Source organism: Mycteria americana, chromosome 19 (assembly GCF_035582795.1).
Source record: "Mycteria americana isolate JAX WOST 10 ecotype Jacksonville Zoo and Gardens chromosome 19, USCA_MyAme_1.0, whole genome shotgun sequence".
Taxonomy (NCBI): Eukaryota; Metazoa; Chordata; class Aves; order Ciconiiformes; family Ciconiidae; genus Mycteria; species Mycteria americana.
In genome coordinates, this window is record NC_134383.1 from 449492 (window position 1) to 463148 (window position 13657).

The 13657-nt window shown below is 62.5% G+C and overlaps 1 protein-coding gene across 11 annotated transcripts in view; it reads right to left on the bottom strand.

The window, feature by feature from the left end:
- The window catches only part of ZBTB16 (zinc finger and BTB domain containing 16), an 80871-nt gene that overhangs the window by 28963 nt on the left and 38251 nt on the right, over positions 1 to 13657 (bottom strand). The gene's annotated exons all lie outside the window — the stretch shown is intronic.

A 13657-nucleotide genomic window follows, 5' to 3' on the forward strand; every position in this document is an offset into this window, starting at 1 on the left:
CTCCTGATTCACGTTTGTTAAGCTGGGTTCTCTTAATAAACCCAACGAATCTCAACTCTCGACTTAACGCAAAGTACGCGTTGGCAAACTTCTTCCCTACGCAGGGAGCGCTTTTGCAAAGGGTACCGTGCTCAAAAACAAAAATTTAAGAGGTTGTTTGTGTGCGTTTCTAACCGAATCCCAATTTCCACCCAAATTCAGCGTGACACAAATCACAAGCAAAAGCCTTAACCACCAGCTCGCAAACAGGAAACGTGCCACTCACCGTTTCCTGGCACCACGAGGCACGACCGAAGCTACGCCCGGGCGGCATTGCACAACCTCCCGACCCGGCGGCAGAGCCGCGTCGCCCATCCCGCGCCGCGCCGAGGGGCCGAGCGTCCCCCAGCGTCCCGGGGAGCAGGGGTGGGGGTGGCAGCACCTCCCCCCGCTTTGCCACCGCGGGCGGCCCGGCGGCCAAGCCCGCGTTATTTCCCTCCCTGGGCCACGCCGACGTCGACGCGCCGTCTCCGGGGAGCGGGCGACCCGAAGCAGGCTGGAGCTCCCTATCACGCGGAACAACCTTCCGCAGGCGGCATCTGCACGGGGGCTTGTCCGGGTCCCCGCCAACCGCCCGACCTCCACCTCGCTGCCGGAGCTGTCACTGCCACCCGGGGACAACCCCTCCCAAAGCCGCCCCCCCCCGCTTTAGGGCCGGCCACCGCCCAGCCCCGCGCCTCGACACGCCGGAGCGTCCCGAGGCCGGCTCCCCCCGGACAGCCCCGGGCGCGCGGAGGGGCGTCGCGCAGCACCCGAAGCGCCTGGAACGGGCGCTAGGCGCTTGATTTCGCCCCGTCGGCCGGTGACAAACGGATGCTTTTGCAAAGCGAGCCGGCTCCGCGCTCGGCGGCGGCGTTGCTACAAAGCCCCCGAGTCGCAAACGCTTGCAGCCACGCGCGCTGGCTGCTGCCCGCCAGCCGCGCCTCGCTTCACGCGAACCGCGCGTACCGACGGCCGGGAGGGCCCCGACAGGAGCACGTGCAGCGTTTCAAAATCGGATGCCGTAAACAGAGAAGTATTTGTGTGTGTTGGAGGAGTAACGCGGCAAATCGCTACGTGCCGACCTCTGATCGCATCCACCATTTATCATCGCTCCGCAGCGAGACCAGGGTATTTTTATTGCCTTGTTGCCAAAGACAAAACAGAAACGGTCTTGTCCGGGGCCGGACGCCGAACCTCCTCCCTCTGCCGCTCCTGCGGGAGGGCTCGGCCCCGGCCGCGCAGGGACCGCTCGCCTTCTGCGCGCGGGCTAGGGCGGGGGGAGATGCGGCTCGGCGTGAGCTTTATTTCCTATTTCCTATTTATTTCCCGTTTCCATCGGCCTAAGTTTTACTGGCGTGAAGCTGCTGCCCCACCCAGCCCTAGCCGGAGCGTTCCTCGCAGCTGCGGGGAGCCCGGAGCCCCAGAGCTTCCCCTGCCCCACGGCGCACAGAGCCCCGTCCCGGGCGCAGCAGCCGGCCCCGCGTCCCGCCCCACGTCCCGCCCCGCGTCCCGCTTTGCAGGGATGCTGAGCGGCAACGCGGGAGGAGCCCCCGCGACGCTCGGCAGCGAGCAAACGCCGCGGAGCGGAAAGGGAGCGGAGAGGAAAAGAGCAGGAGTTGATTTCAACTCTCAACTTTGCTGTATAATGTAATTATTAATCAGGCTTGTCCTGAATTCACTGTGTCATAGCGGAGGATTAAGAGTCATGCACGAATTCAGGCCAAGAAGGTTTACAATCCAAAGGATTTATCCGCCTTGCAAAAATAAATACACCGCCAGCCTCCTGACAGACTCCTGCTGCCAAGAAGTCAGCTAAATAAGTGACAACCTTCTCGTTTTGCATTTTTAATTAGGGACGTGCCTGTCACACTTCCCCGGCTCGGGCTGAGCTCCCTCCTCCCGTAACGCCGGGTTTAAACCCCTCGGTGAGGAGGAGCGCAGCATCCCCCGTGCCAGCCTCGCAGCCCTCCCTCTTGGAGCCTAGGGCTCCTTTTCGGTGAATCGAAGTGCAATTGGTTAATTAGCTTGAGTAAAACTTGGATTTTTTTTCCTTTTTTTTTTTTCAAGTGAGTCTCAAGAAACAGAGCAGAAACAAACGGACAAGTTTCCTTTCTCCGCGTGGCCCAAGCCTACAGAAACAACAGCCAACCCAAGCTTGCTCCCAGCGCGGACCCCCAAAAGCCAGGGCAACCCGGGTCGAATGGAGACCACCTTCCCATTGCTCCTCGCCCCCGCGAGACGGACGACAGCACTCGATGCCAGGCACGGTCCGAGAAACGGGCGTGCGGACACGGGCTCCTCTCCCCCCCTCCCCAGCACGGGGAGGGGCGAACAGGGGAGCAGGGAGCCCGCCGATCCCGCCGGCGCCAGGGCTCCCCGGAAAGCCGCGTCTCCGCCCCGCTCCGGCGCTGCCGCTTCCCCCGGTCGCGTAACCTCCTCGCCGTTCTGAGGCGCTGGGGTGCTCGCCGAGTAATTCATTTGCAATATCACTATCAACAAATTTCAGCGGCAACAAAAGTTTTCCATTCGGCGCCTGCTTACGGGACGATCTTATCGCTCGCCATCTTGCGCGGTCCCTTTCAACAAGGTCTTAAAGCGCTTTATCTGCTCGGTTCCCCGGTAGCAAAATATGATTGAAATGTTCTATTTCTGCTCGCCGGATTAAGGAGATGTTGCAAAACTGCACAAAGACCTGGCAGATGTAAGCAAGGTATTACGGCTGCTCAGGCTGTTAAGATCTGAGGGGAAAGATCAATACGTGCTTCTAAAGTTGTGCCTCTAGAAAGGGGGGGCGGGGGGGAGAAGTTAAGGACGTTAAAATACATCGCTTCTCGGCAACGCTGCCCAAACTCGAGCGCAGAAAGATAAACTAGGCTTTCTGATTTCAGTCTGACGCTGACGTTACGCTCCGCATAGTCCCCTTCTCCTGGAAGGTCCCTACGAGCAACTCGGCCGAGAAGATGCTCGGGGGATGCAGAGCAGCGGCAATCGGGAAAAGAGCCTTTTTTTTTTTTTTTTTTTTTTTCATTTTGAAAAGACGGTTTTCCTCTGCCGTTCCTGCTCGACGCGACGCTCGAGGCGCACAGAAACACGAAGCCGGCCGGAGCCTCCAGGTTGCGAGATATCGCCGGAGGATGCTCCGGCACGGAGGTTCGCCAGGGCGGCGAGGATGCTCGCGGCGAGGCACCCCGGGGCCGGGACCGACCTTCCCGAGCCAGCCCCGAGCCAGCCCCTTTGCCGGCGCGGAGGTTTGGCGAAGGGCTCCCCAGGCGGGACATAAACCGACCGTGGGGTGCTACCCCCTCCCCACCCAGCGCCGGCAAACAAAAGCCGGGCGGGAGGCTGGCCCCTCGCAAGCTGCCGGTAATTAAAAAGGCCTGTAAATGCCCCGCAAAAAGCACTTCAAAGGGACGGCGACTCCAGCGAGACCGCGCGGTGTAAAAATTATGAGTTTTCCCCACAGGGTGCTTTGTGTGAAAAGGCCGGGATCGGTGGCAAACGCCGCTGCCCGCTCCCGGAGGACGCGGGGGCTCTGGAGCATCCTGGGGGACGCCGGGGCTCGGCCGAGCAGCCGGGGGCGCGGGGACCGGCACAGCCCCGGTACCGAAGGACCACCGCGAGCGGCCCACCGCCACCGCGAGCAAACTCCTGCGCCGCCCGCCCCCAAACCCGCGCGAAGCCGCCTTCTGCTGCCTTTATTCAAGGAGCCCTGGTCGCCCGGCCCCTCCCCACCGCCGCTTTTGGGAAGCGGGGAGGAGACCCCCTCCCCTCCGCGCCAAGCAAGACGCATGGCTTTTGGCCGTTTGATTACTTTTAAGCGTATATTTTTCCCCCTCAAACAGAGTGAATACAATGGTTAGGAAATTTGACAGAAAACTATTCCGAGCCATTTATTGCCTTAATGCGCACCTTTGTCCAACAGGCAGTTTTGACAGGAGCGATAAATTCCAAATTTATGTCAACAGAGCATATGTTGAACACCTCATTTCTGAGCTAAAGCGGCATGCTGCCCCATAAATCACCCTTCTGTTTGAAATGAAAGTAGATTACGGGCCCGTGTTATTGAGCAGTTAGAGCCATAGTCGTATAAATCAGAACTTTTAACTCCAGGCGATCCGTGCTGCAATTAACTAAAGGGCACTTTGTCATCTCCGGGCTGGGGCGCAGCCTGGCAGGGCCACCGGCTACCGGGCAAGGGCAGAAAAGCCCCCGATTGCCCGGGAAAGGCCCTACCGCGGCAGGGCCGTGCCCGATACCTGTTGAAGCAGCGAACTCCGAGGCAGAGCCCGGAGCAGAGCCCTTCCCGGGGGGGAATACGCGGCTCCGGGCGGGGACGGACGGCTCCGCACCCCTGCCACGCGGCCCGGCCTCGGCGGATCGGCGCCAACGGCCTTCGGAGGCGCGCGCGCGCGCGGCTGCCCGCGGCCCTCCCGATCCCCGTTTCGGCGGCCGGCGCGAACGCAGCGGGGGAATCGCGAGGCGGGCGCGACGTAAGCAAAGCCTCGCAGCCCTAATAAGCTAAGAGCCAGACAAAACCACGCGTTAGCGCAACGCGAAGAGCCGCGCCGCGCCAGGCGCAGAAAGAAATCTGCCCGCGCGAATTCGGCGGCGGTTTCGCTCGCGCCCCGGTGCCCGCGCGACGGGTCGAGACCCCGGGCCGGCTGCGTTTCCTGGGGACGCGGAGCCGCGAAGGGCGAGGGGGCTGCGGCAGGCGGGCGCGCGAGGGGCGGGTCGCCGCCCCGGGAGCAGCAGCGCTATAAAAAGATTCAGACGCTAAGTATTTCCTTTCCTATAAAATATTCATTGCCGCGCGCGAGAGCCAGGGAGCAGAAAACCTCAAGCGGTTCTAACTTTGTGCCGCAGCAATAACAGAGTTTTATAGGAGCCTTCCGATTTTATTTATGCCGGGCTATAACCGCGCCGCCCCATCGGAGGGCCGGCCGCCACGTCCCTGCCGCGGCGCGCACGACGCGCGGGCACCAAACCCCGGGCGGGCAAACCGGGACCGGCGCGGCTTCGCGTCCCCAGCGCGAGCGGGTTAAGCAATCCCCAAAAAACCCTCCCCGCCGCCTGATTTCCACCCGCGCCTCCCTCGCCCGGGTAAATCGATATGAAAAATCAATTCATCCCCTGATCTATTTTATCAAGATAGAGGCGGCGGTGCCACGTCTCGCTTGCAGCGGCGATCCCGTGGAAAGCCAAGGTCAGCGGGCAGCAAGCCGCCTGCAAAAACCGCGTTAGACGTCCTGCGATAAGAGTTTTACATCCGCGCGGCGGAGAGGGTGATTTTCCCCCCCGCCACGGTTATTTACGACGCTCGGTGACATGGGACCGCTCGAGCTGCTCGCGCCGGCCGCGCTGCTGGGGAGCTCGGCTCCTGCGCAGCCACCGCTCTGCCCTCCTCTCCCGGCCCGATGGATTAAAATAGCAGGGAGAGCTATTAAGGGCACGGGGAAGGGGGAAGGGAGCCGAGACCTTCCTTTCGGTTTAATAAATTAAGAAGGGGGGGGAAAAAAAAAAAAACCTAAACAAACCACCCAACAACTGCCCTCAAACCAGCACTGCTCCTAAAAAAAAAATTAAATAAATCTCACAGGAGCTGGAAATAAAGATTTTACTATTTCTGAAGTTTAGAAAACAAGGGGGGGGAGGGGATAGCTGCCAACAGAGAGCACCAGGGCTCCCTGCCCGTACAGTATTTACATTTACCATGAGCTAATTCGTGAGCTTGAAGCAGATGCCGTGCCCTGACGTCGCTTTACCGGGATGCCAACGCTTCCCCCTTCCCGAGAAGCGGAGGAAAGGATCCCTGCTGTCTCGCCTCACCTCACGTTAAAAAACAAGCACAAAACGCCAAAAGCACGCTTTCAATCCTCCTTTAGACCCTGCCCGTACGCAGACGCGGAGAAAGGCTGCAAACGGGCGGCGAATCTCCGAATTTACCGTCGGGCCGGGCACGGCACGCGCGGGCACCAGCTCCCCCCGACAGCCCCCCGGGCTGGGACAGGGGGAACCGGCCACGGCAAACGGGGCAGCGCAGAGATTATTATTATTTTTCTTTGACCCAATGCCTCGGGCTCAGCCCAGCGTTATTCGGTCGATATTCGCTATTGCGTGGGGTTCCCGGGACGGAGCCTTATCCCCCCCCGCGCTCCCCTCCGTGCGCCTCTGCCCGCCCGAGCGAGGGGGTCCACGGGCGCGTGCTGGATGGGATGAGCGCGGACGGGAAGCCATCGGACTTATCCGGGACGGCAAAGCCGGCAGCGGGAAACACCTCCCGTCGCTGCGGCCGGACCAGCCCCGGGCGGATCTGCCCGCCTCGGCTCTCAGAAGGGTATTTGGGACGCAGCCGCGGCACGATGCTGGCGGCACCGAAGGGCCACCGAGCGACGGCGCCGGGCGGCGGCAGCTGCTGCTGGCCCAGGGAAGGCCCCCGCGTCCCTGCCGCACCACCGCCGACGCCCGAGACCGATGCAAAAAGTTCCACGATGTCACGCTTTCGTCGGCGGGCTGGAGCGCGGGCACCGAGGGGTTAAGGCATCGCGACGCACGCAGCCCCGCTTAGAATAACCGGCGCTAATTCAGCCGTCCAAAATCATCATCCCCATTCTTCGGGCATCTGGTGACACTGACGTACGGAAGGCGAAGAGAAGAGCGTTCGCTCCCCTGGGTGGCGCGGACCCTCGGGGCTGCGCTGGGCGTCGCACCCACCGCGACCGCTACGCTGAGCAAAGACGACGCGGGCGTCAGAGGCGTCAGGCAGAGCGCTGGGGGAACCGGTTCTCAAAAATAATACGAAATCGCGACAAAAAAGCAAAGCGACCTTAGCGCCGAGTACATCTGCCGCAGCGGCGGCGTGATCATTCAGATGTTTTGATTCCTAATTCAGAAATAATAAGCGGTTCACGGATTCCAAGTTTAAAAATATATTCATCATCTGGTTTGCTTAGCAGCACGTGCGCCGTTGGAGCGCCAGCGGTCCGCGAACGCCGAAGCGCCGGCCTCGGCCGCTCGTTCCTCCTGACCTTAAGGGATGGTTAGGACACGGGGAAAGCGTTCGGCTCGGCACGGCGCGTCGGACGCTTTGCGGGGAGGTGCCGGGAGGGGTGCCGGGACGGTCCAGGCAGCATCGTCCTGGTGCTCCCCGGGGAAGAGGGAGCCCGCAGCTCCCGGGGCCCCGAGGAGATGGCAAAAGTCCCCAGGGAGCCGAAAGCGAGGAGACAGGGGAGAGCGGAGACGCCACCGGGATGCCGGAGCAAAGAACCACCTAAATACGGGGGAGAGTTTTAGGGTACGGGGATATTTTTTTTAATTTCCGCTCTCTTCAGCGGCCTGACCGCAGGGACGGGGCCGGACGCGCCTCCGAAACAGGGTGGTACCCGCTGGGATGAGCCCGGCAGCCCCGTCCCTGCGCTGAGCTCCGCTCCGGGGAGCGGGGCGGGAGGGGACACCCCCGCGTCGTCCCCCTCCGACGGCCTGACACCAGCGCTACGCCCAGTTCGATTTTCCCCGCGAGTTTTGCACGGCAGCCCCTTCTCCCTCGAGCCCCAGCGCCGCGTCTTCCCCCGCGTCTCCTCCTCCTCCTCCTCCCCGGGTGCAGGTATTTCCGCACCCACCTCCCCTCCCGGCCAGCTCCTTTGGGTCCCTCGCGCTGGGTGACACAAACCCACAGCAGAAGCTGGGGCGCGGAAGCTCGGCTGCTCTGTCCCGTCAGGGACGGAGCCGGGAACGGGCGCAAGCGACAGGCAAACGCCGTCTTTCCAGCGAGCGGCCCGGATCCCGAGGAGTTTTATAAGGTAATCAAATATGCAAGCGATTCAACAAACTAATTTCAAGCACACACCTGGGGTCCTCTGATAATGTCAGTTGTGCCTATACAGCGCAAGGATTAAAATTTCATAGAGTCATGATTTCATCAGTCGCTAAACTACAAAGGATTAATTAACAGCCAGGGAAGAGCTCGTGGCTTGGAAATACAGTCTTAAGGAAAATATCTATCTCCGCTCTCCAGATGTCAGCACACAGACGAATAAAGCGCTTTGATGAAAACGCTTTCTTATTATTAGCGACTCCAAAACATCGTGGGTTTGCGGCGAGAACGAAGGCTGCCCAACTCCAGCCTGCCGCCGCCCGGCTCCGCGCGCCGTCGCGTGCCCTCCCGCAGGGCGGGTTCAGGCCGCGGGCTCCCGGGACGCGACCGTCGGCTGCGACCGCGTTTCACGCCCGGACTTCGGGCATCGGCAGAGATGCCTCCCTCGGTCGGGGAGGGGAAGAACCTCAAGCGTTCCCCGCTGCGGCGGCGCGTGCACGAGCCCGGCCGGGGGTCTCGCCTTTGCTGCCGTGCAAACCGTCCGCCCGTGGCTCGCCGAGTCCCGGAGAGCCTCCCGAAGCGTCCCCCCACCAGCTGCGCTCGCAAAGTTCGGGAGGGACGCGCGGGGACCGAGAGCTACTCAAAGTCCCCCCTTTAAGTACGTATTCGCACACGGCGCGGCACCCTCCCTGCCTCGGGACGAGGGCCAGCGACGGCCAAACCCTCCTCCTGCAAACGGGCAGGCCCCGCGTTTCTGCTTAGGGTGTCGCGCAGGGGCGGGAGCCAAGGGACGACGCTCGCCGCCCTGTAGAACCCTGCCGAGCACCGGGGCCGAACCTCGCGCGCGCCGGCGACACCGAAAAGAGGCGACGGCTGCAGCCCGCGCGGCGGGAGCGGCGAGCAGCAGCAGGTCCCCCCGCCTTCCCCGGGAAGATGAATTAGGGAGCTGTCAGCCAGGGACAGCCGCAGCAGTTGTGTTGCTGTAAAGGGGCAGTGGAAGTGTCTTTGATTAATGAAACCGTAATACTCAGCTGTGACGCAGCCCCTCGCCGGCACAGAGATGCCCTCAGACGGGCTGAAAACACCGCGCTCCGCAAGGATTCTCCAGAAAGGCTTCTCCCGGCCGCAGCCCGGTCTCCTCCTGCCCTCCGCCAGCGCCGCTGCCTTCGCCCGGCTCCGCGCCGCTTCCTCAGGAGCTCCCGGGGCTGACAAAGAACTAATTATTTCCAATTAGAAGCCGGGAGACGAACATTACGCACCTTGTCAAGCCAGTAAATTAACGTACCCGAACCGCGCTGGGCTTTGGTGAGAGCCCAAAGAGCCCAGGGCAAGGAGGTGGCAGCAAGGGGAGCGACTCGGAGCCGCCGCAGCCAGGGACGGCGAGCCGGGCGCACCAAGCCCCGGCACGGCTGGCCTTCATCCGGTATCGGCATCGACAACCGGGATCCAGCCGGGGAGCGTCGCCGCAGGGCTCCTGCGGAGGGGCCCGCGCCGGGCAGAGGGGGTACGGGTGCTACTGCCGGTGACGCAAGGCTGCCCATGGGTGCGACGGCACGGAGGCGTCCGGCTGGTTCTTAGTTTGCGTGGGCTGGGGTTACCGGGCAGGAGCGGGAGCCTGGGCGCCGGGCGCAACCGGCTCCCCAAAGCCCCAGGGTCCCAGCTGTACCCCCTGCAAATGCACGAGCGAGAAACGTATTCTAAAACCAGAAGCACCAGGCAGAAATGGGTGTTTCTCCCCGCCCTTTCCCTCCTCGTGAAAACGCCAAGCGCCCTCCCGGGACGCTCCGACGACGCGGGGATCCCGGGAACGCGGGGAGAGCCGTCCCGGAGAACGACGAGCGCTTTCACCTTTGTGCAAACCGCCCGGTTTTCCACCCGAGCTCCCGGGGCGGAGACGCAAAACGCTTATTATCAGCGCTTCAGAGGCACCGTTTACTGCCGCTAAAAACAAGGGAGGCGCGAGCGGCGGGGGGGAGAACGGGGCACGGTCGGAGCGGGGCAGCGTCCGAGCGGGCGGCTGGGATGGAGGGGGGAGCAGGGCTTGGCCCGAGGCCATCGCTGTCCAGCCGCCAGCAAAACCCTCCTATGGAAAACTTATTTTTGGGGAAGGACGGTGGAAGCGGGAGGTGTCAAAAGAGCTCGCGCAGACCGAGTCCCGGCGGAGCCGTCGGCGCGGCACGGCGCGGCACGCGGGGCTGCCTGCGTCGCCTTCGCGGCGTCCGGGTTGGCTTCGCTCCCGAAACCGCACAAACATCTGCACGGAGGCGAGCGAGCGGGCCGCTGGCTGAAATCACGCTGGAAGCTCGTCATCTCACGGCAGAACAATGCGGGCAGATGTCGCTGGCTGCGGGCAGGCTGCAGGCAGGCTGCGGGCAGCGCCGTGCCCCGGGACCCCGCACCGGGGGACGGGGGGACGAGGCCGGCGACTCCCTCCTTTATTTTTTTGCTCTCTGCATCAGCGTAAACGCTGGCGCGTTAATAGGAGGAGCGCTGCCTTCAGCTCTGGCGTAATTAGTTTTGCTCAGCCTACAACATGTTTTGCTGAAAAATAAATAAATACCTTCCGGGTGAGCCAAGTTACGAGCGGGCCGCCAGCCCTGACGACACGCTGCGCTCCCCCCGGCCCCGGCCAAAAGTACGCGGCGTCCCGAACCGAGGAGCCCGGGCGTTGCTGAGCCGTCCTGGCGCTTCGGGACCTCTGCGAGGAGGCTTGCTCACGATTAATTAATTTACGAGCAGCCTCAGCCCCCTCCCCAACGTGCACAACAGGTTCCATGCAAATTCGGGAGCTTTTAAATTATACCGTTAATGAAAGCAAATAAAGACAGTTAAAAGGCAATTTGCTCAATTGGTGTTAATATTTAAGCACAGCATGTGTAAAAACAAGATTGCGGAATTCGGTTTTTCCTCGAGAAAACTTTTGGTCCCCACTTTCCCGCGGAAAGGATGGGGCGCGCCCGGCGCGGGGGGGGGTCTCAGGGCCCCCGGGCAGCAGGCAGCGAGGCTTCTCGTTCAGGAAACGCCCCGCGTTCCCCCCAGCAGCTCCCCAAAAGCCGGCGAGACCTCCTCTGCCGAGGGGTGCCGCTGCAATCCCCCCAAATCCCCCGCGATGCCGGGAGCGGGGGAGCCTTCCCGGGGTCTGACCGCCTTCGCCGCGCCAGCAGACGCCAAAGCCCTTTCCCCCAGCGCGCGGGCTGGGGAGCAGGCAGGAGCTGCCGGCCGAAGCCCCGTTCGCTCGGCCGGTAGCCACGGGAGGAGGATGTTTACGTCAGCCAGGTTTCCCGGCCGTATCCTGCGCCGGGGGGACGCATTCCTCGCCGCAGCCGGGCACAAGCCGTGCAAACCGTCCGCGCGGACGGGGGGGCCGCCCTCGGGCCACCCAGCACCCCGGGGGGATGCGGCCGCGCGTGGGGCGCGCCCCTGCAGCCCCCGGCACCTCCCTGCGAGCCTCGGGGGGAAAAGCGAGCACGGGGACGACGCGAGCCCCGCGCATCCCGCGGGACTCGTATCACCCACGGCGGCCTGGCCGCGGGCAGGCGGGGCAGCGGCCGGCAGCGCTCCGAGCACCGCCCGCGTCACCGCCACCGCACGTAAGCCCAACACCTGAATGCATCGGGAACGCGGCGGCCGCGGCACAAGCGAAAAGCAAGGAGGAAAATCGCCGGCCAGCCCGAGGTACCGCGGGACGCCCGAAGCGCCGCGTCCCCGCTAAGCACGCTGCGGGTTACGGTTTCCCGTGCAGAGATGCGGTGTCGTGCCCGGGGGGCCGTAACGGTAACAAATTCTTAAAGAAAAACGATAACAGCGATGCGGCATCGAATTAACGCGGGCAAAAAAAGCGATCTTCGTGTCCCTTTGTCAGCCAGGGAGCCGGTCCGTCGGGGGAGCAAGCAGAGTTTTACGTTACGCAACACAAAGGCAAGGACGCAGCTAAAGAAACGCCGCTGCTCCTCCGATTTCTAAAGCACAATTACGGCCAGCAGAACCGCGGCTAACGCTCGCCCCTCAATTAAGCCCGGCTCTTGGCAATGGCCCGTTCGGCGGGTTATGATGCTCTCGCATAAATTCCCTTTCAAAACAGGAGCCGCCGGTGAATGAGACCTCGATTTCTAATGGTTGGAAATATTTTGTACACTCTGCTGCTCCCTCTGTACCCCTTTGTCGGGGCCAAGGTCTGCAGGCTAAAGCGGGTACCAAAAGACCATCTGTAGCTCCCGTCTTTACAGAGAAGTTTAAATAGGGGGATGAATGAGCGCAGGAATTAATGAATGATAAAGCCGTATGGTCTCAGTCAGCCTCCTACGCCTGTATGTGGTATTCAAACCCTCCCAGCCTTCTGCCACAAAGAGAGGTTTCTAAGCTACAAAAAAAAGGGGGGGGGGGAGAGGGGGGGTGGTGTGCGTGCAGGTTTTTAACAACAAACCCAGCGACTCGCCTCAAAGTTCCCACCAGGTTTCCCTGCTCCGGCCCGGGGGAGAGGCACGCGTTCACGCGGAGGGGAGGGAAAAACGGGGGTTTTCCCCAGAGCCGGCCGCGAAACCCCCTCGGAGAGCAAGAGGAGCGCGGAAGGGCCGGCTCCGGGGCTCCGCGGTGCTACCGGGCTGCGCGCGGGGCAGGGGCCCCGGCGAGGGTACCCCGGGGTATCGCACCAGCGAGGGCAGGCAGATTTCGGATACGCCGCCTGGGCCGACCGTGCCGCCGTCCACTTCGCCGGCCTTTGGGGCGTCCCCGCTCCGCCCGTTCGGTACAGGTTAAAGATGCGCGGTGAAAGCCGACAGCCCCTGAAAGGCCCTCAGGGGCGTTGGAAGCAAGGGGTCGCGGCGAGGATGCGCCCTGTGCCCAGACCATGCATTCTAAAGCAGCTCCGTTAACAAAAAAGGTAAAAAAAGGGAACCCGAAGGCTAGCGTGGGTTTGAGGGAGGCTGGCAGAAATGAAACCTGCTCGCCGGCGCTGCAGAAACCAAACCCCCATCCCTCCACCCCTGCTCGCCGAGCGCCCGGGGCAGACCCCGGCCGGCACCCGTGCCGCACCGGGCACGTACCGGGCTGTCCCCAGGCGGTGGGCAATGCCGACCCGCCTGCTCCGGCCTCAGGAGAGGAGATGCCACGGCTCACGGCGTCGTTGGCCGGGGATGAACACGTGGCGCCCGGGGAAAGACAAGGACGCGGATGGAATCGCCGGCTTCGTGAAAGGAAGCGATTGAGCCCCGCGACGCTAGCAAGGTAAACCCAGGACCCGACGCCCCAAGCCTCGTTGACTCCTATTCCAGAAGCGGGGGCTGCCGGGGGCATCGTTTCTCCCCAAAATAACCCGCAAGAGGCTAACGCGGAGGCGAAGGAAGCACGGCGCAATACTGGAGCGCTACTTTTATTTTAAGAGCCGTCATGTGTAAAGCATTAGCGTTTTTGAAATTGCAGTCTCGAGTTAATTAAATGGACAATCTTTTATACATAAAAAGTGAAAGCAAGCAATTAAAAGCTAGGCGAAGAGAAAGCGCCTTTTCGGAGTGGGGCGCTACCCCCCTGCGCTCGCTCCTCCCGACCCGAGCGCCTCGAGGGAGCCGCCGTCCCGGGGCGCGGGCACGGCACCCGGGGAGACAGCCTGCACCGCGGCACCTACGGCACCGAGCGTCGCGAAGCCCCGCGCTCGGGCGATGCCCTGAACCGCCCCGTGGGTCCCTTTTCCACCCCGTGGAAGCCGCTCGCTCAGCTCAGGGATTTCCTACGTACGGGGACGTTTGCTGGCTCGCGACGGCGTGAAAACCCGCAGCGGTTATCTTTGCTGCAGTAAAACGCCGACCTTCAGCTTTTAGGCAGGAGGTAAAG